This window comes from Tuber melanosporum, assembly GCF_000151645.1.
Source record: "Tuber melanosporum whole genome shotgun sequence assembly, scaffold_97, strain Mel28".
NCBI lineage: Eukaryota > Fungi > Ascomycota > Pezizomycetes > Pezizales > Tuberaceae > Tuber > Tuber melanosporum.
This window is the reverse complement of record NW_003299147.1, coordinates 265,920-276,807: the sequence shown is the minus strand read 5'-3', so window position 1 is coordinate 276,807 and position 10,888 is coordinate 265,920.

Here is a 10,888-nt window from a genome sequence, read left to right as displayed (position 1 = left end):
CCACGCACGGGGTGAACACGTGGACCGCGGGTATAGAATGGGGCCCTGGAAAACCCATCAAGTTAGCAAACTACAATACGGTACTACTTACGTAAAGAGGAGAAGGAGATAGATATCATGTAATGATCAAGACAAAGATATACAACGAAGAAGATGAAGAAACAACAATATATGCAATGCTCAACTCCGGAGCTACCGAAGATTTCATTGACAAGGAAATCTGCGACAAATACAGCCTCAACACCAAAGAAGTGAAGTACGCGAGACAAGACTACCTAGCAGATGGAAAGCCAAGCCTAATGGGTCCTATAACCCATACGGCAATGGTACCTATGGACATTGACAGCTATAGGAAAACAGTAACCTTTCAGGGGGCAGATCTCAAGAACCATGAGATAGTCCTCGGGATGCCATGGTTGAGAAAACATAATCCAACAATTGATTGGAACAAGAACAAGATGATCTTTACAAGCGAATTATATGTGACACAATGTCTCAACAGTTCGCCTGTGGTCTACTCAACACCGATGTGAGAAGTGGAAGAAGAAACTTTGCATGCCATGTGGGCTGAGATGCGGCAAGATAAGAGAGTCCAGATACAAAAACTGGACCAAGAGGTAAAAGTACCTACCAAGGGTTCCAAAGGAGCAGCAGGACATGACCTGTATACCAACGAAGGAATCAAGATACCTGCCAACAGGCAGGCAACGATAGCAACAGGAATAGCCATTGGACTACCAGAAGGCACCTATAGACGAATAGCACCCTGCAGTGGTCTAGCAGTCAAACATCAACTCAAGACTATAGCAGGGATAATCGACGTCGACTATACAGATAAAATCAAGGAGGTCCTGGCCAACCTGGCTCAAGATGACTGCGAAGTCCAAAAAGGCGATCAAATCGCACAGTTGATCATCGAAAAATTCAACAAAGAAGATCTGTATGAAGTAGATCAACTGGAAGAAACCACACGAGAAGATAAGGGATTTAGAAGTACAGACCAAAACCAGCCCGATATAACAAAAATAATCGACATCAAAGAGATCACAGCACAAGCTTTTGGATGGTACTATTGAAGAGAAGATACAACAGGAATTCTCAAATGTACATACAAAGACAAAAAAGCAGTCCTAGCAAAAATCAACATCAGCACGGAACTAGCAATCCAAGACAAGAAATACCAAAGCAAAAAGGGATAGAAAGAATTGATTCCAAACAAATATCAACAATTTAAAAACCTATTCCAAGAAGAGGAAGCTACGGAGCTACCACCTTAAAGACCAGGAATTGATCATGAAATTCAGCTGGACAAAGACGAGAAAACGGAAAAAACAAAAGAGATTCCCTATAAGAAGTTATACCCACTAGGAGAAGCAGAGCTTGAAGAACTTAGGAAGTACATGGAGCAAAACCTAAAGCAAGGATGGATCAGAGACTCCTTTGCATCAGGAGGATCCCCAAAACTATTCATCAAAAACAAAGATGGGAAAATGAGACTCTGTGTAGACAACAGAGCCCTCAATTGTGTTACCAAGAAAGATTGATATCCACTACCCTTGATTGGAGAGGCACTGGATAGACTACGGTCCGCAAAATACTTCACCAAACTTAACATCAAGGACACATACTATAATATACACCTCAAGGCAGGAGACGAATGGAAGACTACATTTGCCTCAAGATACGGAATGTTCGAATACTTGGTTATGCCTTTCTGGCTAACCAATACACCGGCTTCATTCCAGAGATGGATCAACAAGGTACTTAATAAGTACCTCGACATATGTTGCATCATATACTTGGACGACGTACTCATCTACCTGGAAAACAAGCAACAACACCTGAAGGATATCAGCAATATTATGGCCATAATACAAGGATCAGGAATGAAGATCAAACCAACAAAATGCGAATTCCATAAAGATGAAATGGAATACCTTGGATTTATCATTAATGGAAGTGGGGTCAAGGTCGACCCAGTCAAAACGGCAGCAATATGGGATTGGGCCAAACCAAACAACAAAACAGATGTTCAATGCTTTATGAGATTCTGCAACTTTTATCGAAAGTTCATAGAGGTATTTAGCAGGCTTGCAAAACCACTCTATAACCTAACAAAGAAAGACAAGAAATGGGAAAGAGGAGAAATGGAATAGAAAGCATATGATGCAATATGAACACATCTAACATCAGCACCCATACTGGTTCATTTCGACCCAAACCGAAGAACAATGATCGAAATGGACGCCTCAAAATATGGATGCTCAGGCATACTATTGTAACAATGCAAAGATGGAAAATGGAGGCCAGTATTTTACCGATCCAAGACAATGACCAGTGCAGAGTGCAACTACGACATTGCGAACAAAGAACTATTAGCGATAGTTCAGGCATTAAAGGAATAGAGGAGATATGTTTTGAACAACGACCATCCAGTCCGAGCTCTAACCGACCATAAGAATCTGGTCCCGTTCATGACTGCGAAAGAACTGAATGACCAAAAGATAAGGTGGATGGAACACCTTAGCAAATACAACTTCAAAATTGAATACCAACAGGCAAAGAGAGTGGAAAGCCAGATGCCATCACAAGGATTGCAAGCGACAAACCACAAACGAAAGAAGACGAAAGAATCAAATAAAAAAACAGATGCTATTACCAAAAACTTACTTCGAGGCAAGGGAGGTTATTCAATTCACATCAACTGAGGAAAGGAAAATTGAGAAGGCAAATGATAGAGACAAAACAATTCAGACAATAAGAGAAGCATTGAAGGAAGGAAAAAAGGAGATGAAAGCAATTGCTCTGGGTTTATGCCAATGGAAGGATGGAAATATGTGGTACGACGGAAAACAATAGATTCCGGAAAAAGAAGCGATAAGAACAGATATCATACAACAACACCACCATATCTGAATGGCAGAACATGGAAAAATGGCTAAAACCACAGAATTCATTACAGGTCGTTCTAGTGGCCAGGACTGCGTGAAGATGTCAAATGATAGGTCAAAAACTACGACATATGCCAAAGGACAAAAGTGGTTAAACACGGACCATTTGGATTACTGAAATCGAACGAAGTTCCCGAACGACCATGGGAAACAATTACTGTGGATTTCATCCCAGACCTACTGGCATCAAAAAATTGCGATAACATCCTGGTCGTGGTGGATCGTCTGACCAAAATGAGTCATTTCATTCCAGTCAGAAAAGAGATTGACACAAGGTATTTTATACAAAGATTCTTGCGAGAAGTATTCCGATTTCACGGCCTCCCAAAGAATATCATCAGCGATCGAGGAACACTATTCACATCAGGACTGTGGAAGACAGTAACCAGAGAAATGGGGATACAAAACAGGATGAGCACAGTGTTCCACCCACAAACGAATGGACAAATGGAATGGGTAAATGTAATACTCGAACAATATTTAATGGCCTATGTCAATTATCAACAAGATGATTAGTACAAATTGTTATCAATGGCCGAATTTGCATACAACAATGGAAAGCAAGAAACGATCGGCACGACACCCTTCTTCGCAAATTACGGACAACATGCACAAAGTCAGACCACATATCATACGATTAATGGTATAATACCGGACAAAACAGGTGTGGGAAAACTACACGAAACATTACAATACAAAATAAGTCAAGCACAACAATGACGAAAAGAACAATACAATAAGCGCCAAAGACCGGATCCGAACATACAACTGGAAGATATGGTATGGCTAATACTACGCAATATTCATATGACACGACGATCAAAGAAATTAGACTACAAGAAAATCAGACAATTCAGGATACTGGAAAAAGTGGGCAGCCGAGCTTATAAACTCGACCTTCCACCCTCGATGCGAATACACAACACATTCCACATCTCACTCCTTGAATTAGACAATGACAATAAGTTTCCCTCATAAATAATTATTCCTGCCCCTCCGATGGAACTCGATGGAGAACCAGAATACGAGCTTAATGAAAGAGTCGATTCTCGCTTCTTCCACGGTTACCTCCAATACCGTGCCAAGTAGACATGATATTCGCCCAAACACGATAAAACTTGGTACTTCGCATACAACTTTGAATACGCACAAGATGCCATCTCAACCTTCCGCCAGCGATACCCAAGCAAGCCCGGCCCAGGTAACGATCACGTTCAACCATGAGAAAGGTGAGGAGAAGGCTCCCGCGCCATTGCAACAACATGAGGACTGGGGCGATAGCCCACGCCAAACCAGACCGACCAGCCCTGAATACTCATTCATTGGGCCAACCGACGAAGAACTCAGAGAGAGGGAAAAACAAGCACAGCATAACTGCATGTCATAGACAGTATGCTATGATGATAGGTGCCAAACACTTTTTGGCGATAAAGAAGGCTCGGGATGGTTCCTGAGAGAATATCAAAAGCGTGGTCCATGCCAGGACCACATCCTGAAGAATTGGCAACAATGCTTCAGAAATGGGTACAGGATGCACAAGGCACAGAAGGTTTCTACGGGATACTACATGTAGAAGGATAGATGTAACGTGTTCGCAAGGTGCTAATCACATTATCGGTAATAGGTACGATAGTTGATAGGTGGCCTGCTCTTCCAGAGAGGAGGCGAGAGCTAAGAACTAAAGGAGACTTCAAGGGTGTACTGAGGAACAAAGAAGTAACCATTCAACCAAGTATATTGAAATACTGTCTGTCGAAGTCTGCCTCTTCTATCGTAGAAAGAGGCGGTCTTTAAGTACACAAATCTGTTCATGTCTAGTATGAACGAAACTAATCAAAGGTATCAATTGATACACTTTGGTGAAAGTACTTAAGTATCGAAATGATACTTAAAACAAAACATAAAACAAAACCAAGTATCAAACGATACCTAAAACAAACCAAGTATCAAAGCGATACTTAAAACAAAACATAAAACAAAACCAAGTATCAGATGATACTTAAAACAAACCAAGTATCAAAGTGATACTTAAAACAAAACATAAAACAAAACCAAGTATCAGACGATACTTAAAACAAACCAAGTATCAAAGTGATACTTAAAACAAAATATAAAACAAAACCAATAACCGAGTGCCTGTACCGGTTACAATGGAAGCAGGAAAGAGTTGGAAGAAGAAGATGCCAGGAAGGGAGGGGGCCAAAATTCCTCGGCAGACATAGAACCAGACATAAGGAGCCTACACAGGCAAATCTGGGAACTCCGAGAACAACTTGGCCAGGCCGAGGCCACAATTTCGGTAAATAACAAAACGATCGTGAAGATAAGACAGCTGAATGATAATCAGTGGCATATGATCGAAATGGTGAATCTGACCCTAGAATCGGTAAGGGTCGGATGGAGGACAGTAGACGAAAAATTCCACTAGCTGAGAAGAACTATTGGCTCGACAGGACAGGAACTATTGAAACTGGGAGAAAAAGTCTGATGGGACTCTGACTTAGAGGAAGAGGATCTAATGTCACGAATATGGCTTGGCAAGGAAAAGGTTCTCACGTGATACATGGTTATGAGTCACAGGTATGTTATTGTTTCACACAGAAACTCATTCGAGTCATATGATTTGTTATGTGTGGGATTTGTGATTCTTTCGCACATGGCTCAAATATGAGTCATGGGAGTGCGTCATGTAAGTGTTAGGAATACCGAGATCCGATACCTAGGAACCACCCTAGGTAGGGTAACCTCTCCCGAAATCGAAATCTCAGGTCTCCAACACCCCCCTCCGGCCCCCTTACGGGGCCCGCGCGTCACCATACATATCGATCTAAGTTGTGTCCTGTGAGTATTATACTACAGAATCGAAGGTGTTAAAATAACACCGTATACGTCGCCGCCATCCATCCGACCGGATCCTGTTCGCAGGATATATAAGAGGGGACCTTCGGCTAGGTCTGGGAAGTATAATGGAGTGAATCCGTCAACTACCCAGAAAGTTACTAGGCTTCAAGAATGAGATATCTTCGGCATAGGCCGTAAGTGACGGGACGTTTTCGCGCAAAAAGATGATGATGAATAGTAAAGAATCTTAATGAAAGACCAATACATTCACATCTACCCTATGATAACCAGAAGAGTCTGGAACTCCTGAGAATACTACCATCGAACCCAATGAAGTTCGAGGAGTGTTACAACTAGGTTCCGGTACATACTGCAACCGAAGGGGTGACTCCCAAACCGGTAACAGTAACCAGAATCCTACTACCCACAGCAACCAAGGGTTACCGACCGAGGGATTATCTACCAATCCTATGGAAAGGCTTCCTGCAGGCAAGTAGGAAGTCCTCCGGAAAAGACCTATCGGTTGGGTATGGAGTTATGAAGAGTTGAAGTTAGATGACCTAGAAAGTTGGTAATAACAACTATCTTCGCAGATGCAACCCGCAGATGAAACTGATCATTTCGTCGACAAGGGAGATGATTGGAGCCAACACAGTTCGACTTGAGAATTGGGCCATTTGTCTGAAAAGACTCTCACCATCGGATAATTACTATTGGAAACAGCATGACTTCCAAATAGTCATATTATAATTATCAAAGAGGGTGTGATGATTTTCAGGGTCTCCAGGTGTTCGCACCTTGGAAGAAAACCCGACGTTGCAAGTTATATTGGAAAAAGCTACATGGTTGTATGTTAGTTAGATGTAGTCCGCGAACACTCAGATGCGGAATATAAATATCGTAGTGCCTCCCAAGCTTTAGACATCATCAAGCAATGGAGAAGAGACCTAAACAATATAATATTGTTCTTACGATTTTACTTTACTTTACCCTACTTTACTTCGCTCTTAGTAGTCATAAACGAAATGAGTGAAGTCCGAGCCTTCCTAGACAATCTCCGTCTATAAAAACGAATCTCGATCGGCCTAGACAACTCTGAAGTCTATCAGGTTGTCTCCGCCTAACAGTATATTGTTAGATCTCCTTGTTACCAAGGCTCTCTAATCGGTTACCACTTGCATGTGTTCGATTCACACTTTCAGTGAAGTTTGTTCCATGATAAGAAAGGGATGCTAGTTTGCGGGATAGTGGCAGTACAACCATTCAACCCATCTTCGTTCTTTCGGGAGTTAGTTCCCCTAGAGTGGGCGATGTTGATCTTGGCTCACTGTACACGAATGTGGATGCCATATTCTCGGGGGGTAATTGTACGCGGATAATTGTAGCTGAGTATTATTACCTCGAGAAATCTCAATCGCGAAAACTCAGTATTCAAATGCTCGACTTCGCGAGGCACTTTTGAAGATTTGTGCAAATCGAGATGATCCGGATCCCAGTCCATGAACTAACAGCGATCAACCACTTCGCTTGAACTTTGTCCCTAGCAGCTAAGTTATACTAGTAGTCAATAATCACATCCACACGTATCGATCTCTCCCAAGAATAGTAATTTCCTATTCCACACGTTTCCTCCATTCATATTTGTGGAAATACATCATATAGAATATCCCTAGCTGCATTTAGGTCTCACGGTAAGTAACCTATCATCCGTCAGAATCTCAAATCGATCGACAAACAGTAGCAAAACCATAATAGAAACTCAAAGCACTAGCAACAGCACCTTGAATGGTATTGTACTGTGCATAAGTGTTGAAAACAGCTGCTTGCCGCGCCCCTACCACCGACCATACCCACGACCACCGACCACCACCCAACATGCTCAGAACCTGTCTGACATGTTTGCAACATGCGCGACATGTTCCGAGCATGCTCGGCATGTCGTCTGCACCACTACCCATCATTCACCCGCCCGTCTGGTCATCCGTCTGGTAATCCGTTTATCCGTCCGCTCGTCCGTTGATTCGTTTGTTCATTCAATTATTTGTCGGTTCTTTTGTCGCCATTTTGTTTGCCTTTCTATATATTCGACGTTGTTTCCCGGGGCTGGCCGTTTGTCCGTTCCCACCTGTTCGTTCCCCTCCCACCACTTGCTTTGTTGTGGCGGACGTTCTCCTTGTGCGCTTTGGAAAAGCGCTTCCGGCGGGGAAGGGTATAAACGTCGGGGGAGTTATAGCCTGTCGGGAGTCTTTGTTTCTGTGTTTTTTATTGGTTAGCAAATGAAAGCGCAGGAGACGGGAGGAATACGGAAGGGAATGGGAGCGCGGAAGGCAGTGGGAGCGCGGGGGGCAGTGGAAGCGCGGCAGGATATTGGAGGGTCTTTGGGGAAGTCTGTTGTTTGTTTGTTTTTCTTTTGTTAGCATGAGGAGCGGGCAGAAGAGATGGGAGATGGGTGTGAAAGATACCGGTATGTGGCAAGCGGAAAAGGGAGGAGAGGAAGGATAGCTGATTTTTGTCGTTTATTTATACTCCTGTCTTTTCCTGTTAGTTTAGAGTAGTTGAGCAAGCGAGTTATCAAGCAAGTGGGTTGTTGAGAGAGCGAGTTGTTAGAGAGAGAGAGAATAGGAGAGAAAATTTTTTTCCTACCTCTATTTCGGCTGCCGTCTTGGCGTTTTGTTTTGGCCGAGTGATAGTCTGTGACGGCGGACCTTATCCCCCATAACAGTGATCGTTGAATTACTACTCCGGACAGTTATCATTTTTATTAATAAGTACTTATGCTTCAGCCCAACCTCAACCCCCCACATATTTGAGTTCTGAACGTCCATTCGGAAAGGCTCGATTAAGAAGGAAAGTAAAACGTCGCCAAAAATTTCCGCACCCACGAACCGCCGGACCTACGGCTAAGCATTCCCGTTCCTAAGATGCGGGGACTAATAGTTGGTTTGCTTCCAATGTATCAAAATACTGATAACTGGAGATTTCGCGTCTCGCGAGTTTTCCATTGACCCAGGGAAAACTGCTGTATAATATTAATCTACAGTCGCACATCGCTGTCCCGGATGGCCAAAATTCGGCCAAAATACAAAGAATCTGTCCGGGGCAGCGTGTTATCGGGGGGGCGGCAGGTTAGGTTTTGGCACAAAGAAGTTTAGAATTCGGGGCCATTTCATCCCGAACAAGGGGGTGCGATTTTATTAGTCTCTACACTAGTATGATACTGCACTATGCCTTGAGGAACAGGCGAGGAGATTTCACGAATAGGATTTTTGGTGCCCGAAGCTCCAGCCGGCTAAAAAAAGGAAATAACTGGAGAAGAAGAAAAAAAGTATTCATAATAGAAGCAACCATTGAATAAGCATTTTTAGCCTGGCACCGCTGATCCATCATACAGCTATCATCCTTACACCCAGCAAGCTTTATGGAATAGTGTATAGCGAGTAACTGCGTAAGGCATGGTAAGTTGCGAAGGCGGAGACCCAGTCGTCTGCCGTGAGTAAGCTCACACCAATCACCAGGTGGACTGTACTACGTGGCACCCATGGGCGGCCACCAACCCACTATCGAATCGTAATTTGGAGCTTGTTTACAAGCTACGCAGTGGTCCAACGTCATATACGGTATCAGAGCTATGTGAAGAGAAGGGGAGGCATTAAATACGTCATCTTACGGAGCTGCTAGCTGCCCATACAAAGTCAGTACAGATAACTCGCATAGGTGCTTTCGCTATGAGTATTGAAATACCAGAAAGTCCAGATGATGACTAAACTTCCCCTACCAGCCCCCCAAAGCATCCAAACAGATCCGGCATCTGCTGGGCTAACCCGTGTTCTTCGTTGGGTTGAGTCGTCTTCCCTGGGTTCCGTCACGAACCTCTCTACCTCGGGCCGGCCCGGGCTACCCAACAAACTTTACAAATTGGGCGCCTAATTTTGCGCCTTGCGGGATGTCTACCGGCAAGAAGCAGGATCATCGCTGTCAGGATGGGAGTAGGAGCCCAAGCCTGGGAAATGCGAAACCCTGTTTACGAGTAGCGGTAAGTTGCCTGAAGATTTTAGAAATTGGGATATCCTAGGAGAGACACCAAGGCCCTGTTGGGCATGCTAATTTTTTATCCGGCAAAATATTAACTTATAAAATATCGCCTGTAAGGTTTATAGTGTTTGGCGGCGTATCGACCGACAAGTAGATTTTGCCTTAAAAGATGCAACTTGAAAACGCAGCATTCCAGGATCCAAGGAACTGTTGGATTCATTTTATCATATCATAATTGCGAAGAATATAGGGCAAACCGGTATGCCGGTAGATCCACTTCAATTCAGGAGTAATTGCGAGTGATAGCGTGTGATGGGGTTAGCCAGCAGCGTTGTATGCTTTGCGGAGTCTTGGTTGAAAGACGGGCGGGGGGAACGAACCGACGGAAGAACGCGTAACGGAGGTCGACGGTAAGAATATTGTAACCCCATTACAAAATTTCTCGCGCGAGGTGCAATGCCTCCGCTATTCCCCTGGTCCGGGAACTTATTATTCTGCCGCCTCCGCCGCCAAGCCACTCTCCGAGAATTCGCTCTCCTACAGTACGCGTTCTTGCGAGGAGATCACGGTCCGAAAATTCAAACCTCCACGACATCCAAATCCGCTCCTTTTAGTCTCCGTCCGCAGCTTCATATATAACAAAGCGAGCTTCCAGAACTTTGCTACCTACTTGACTTGTTATTCATTCCAGAAGACTTGGACTAGGGGGTTCACACAGAAGTGGACCCAAAGCTCTCGACCGGGCACAAAGTTTCCGTCGCCGCGGAACGGTTTTCGGGACGGTTCACGCAATTTGTGGATCTGGGCAGGCACATGATGTATCCTGAGCACCAAATGGCCGGGATCTTGGTGGTGGAGGCGGTGTTGTCGGTTGAGAGATGAGGGTGCGGATTTAGGGATAGGATTTTAGCGGTTGTCAGGTTTGACCCACCGTTATTGGGGTTATATCTGCTGGGTTGGGGAGCTGTTCAGGCTGGAGATGAGGAGCTCTTCCAAGGAAGGAGGGTGGGGGGTGGATGATTCGGGTATGGCTTCGTTGTTTGTGGTATGATATGACTAGTATC